Source organism: Mus caroli, chromosome 5, assembly GCF_900094665.2.
Source record: "Mus caroli chromosome 5, CAROLI_EIJ_v1.1, whole genome shotgun sequence".
Taxonomy (NCBI): domain Eukaryota; kingdom Metazoa; phylum Chordata; class Mammalia; order Rodentia; family Muridae; genus Mus; species Mus caroli.
The window spans coordinates 84,580,698-84,581,928 of NC_034574.1; positions in this window are offsets into that span (position 1 = coordinate 84,580,698).

Sequence of the window (1,231 nt, forward strand, 5' to 3'; positions counted from 1 at the left end):
AAGAGAGGCCCATTGGACTTGCAAACTTTATATGCCCCAATATAGGGGAATGCCAGGGCCAAAAGAATGGGAATGGGTGGGTAGGGAAGTGGGGGGTGGTATTGGGGACTTTTGGAATAGCATTGGAAATGTAATTGAGGAAAATACGTAATAAAAAATATTAAAAATTTAAAAAGAAAAAAAAAAGAATGCTTCTCTGTTGTAAGAGTTCCATGTGTGATTCTGCAAGGAGTGGGACCCACGCCCCTCAGCTTCCTCCAGTGGAACTCCAATATGTACTGTTGTATAGTAACTTCTAATGAAGTCCTAAGGATAGATGTCTCGGAATTTAGAAATTGTTTTCGTTTGTGTATCAAAACATGTAACACCCTCAGAGGATCCGGGGACAGCACCCCATAATCAAATGCATTAACATCCTGCAGCCAAACAAACATGCATACCACATAGGATAAACAATGTCTATAAATAACCTTATCTTAGCTGAGGTCAGGTTTTGCTTCCAAGGGAATTAAGGAACTTTTATTTTCTATTTTAGAGATGTGGGTGAGAATTTCTACATCTGGGTTAGTCAGATAGCTTCTTACCCCCAGATCCACACACTTAGCACACATCCTCCACAGACACACTTAGAGTCTAACCAAGGTATAGGACAAGAGGCATGTCAATCAATAGTCAACTACAGCTCAGCCAGTTCTCAAAGAAGTTCTACAAATACTAGTATACAGAGGTACAGCAGTATCCCAGATAATTATATTGACAGAGACAGTGACCACAGCCCTATTTGAGCAGGTCATAATTTAAAAGTAGTTGTGACAAAAGAAAATACCAAGGGAAGGGGGCAAGTCGATGCATGCTCCAGCACTGACTATGACTGAAAATGGGTTGGAAATGTACAGACTTGGTTTTGAACCAATGAGAAGAGAAGGAAGAGGAAGGTGTTGGAAGATGCACAGGAGTAAAAAAAGCATCTCTGAGCCAGAGAAATTAGAACTGCTTCTACAAAGCTCCACATGCTTTTCTTCTCATCGGACTCATGCTTCTTCATCACGTGAGGCATGGGACTCACAGCTTAAGGAACCTTCTCTGTGTTAGCTTCTCTGTGTTAACTTACTCCAGTTCCCATCCTGACACCAGCTAAACAGAGTACCAGCTGCATCTAAATCTCCTGCCACTGGGGCAACCCATCACTGGCCATTTGATTGATTGATTGGCTGGTCATTTGATTGATCTG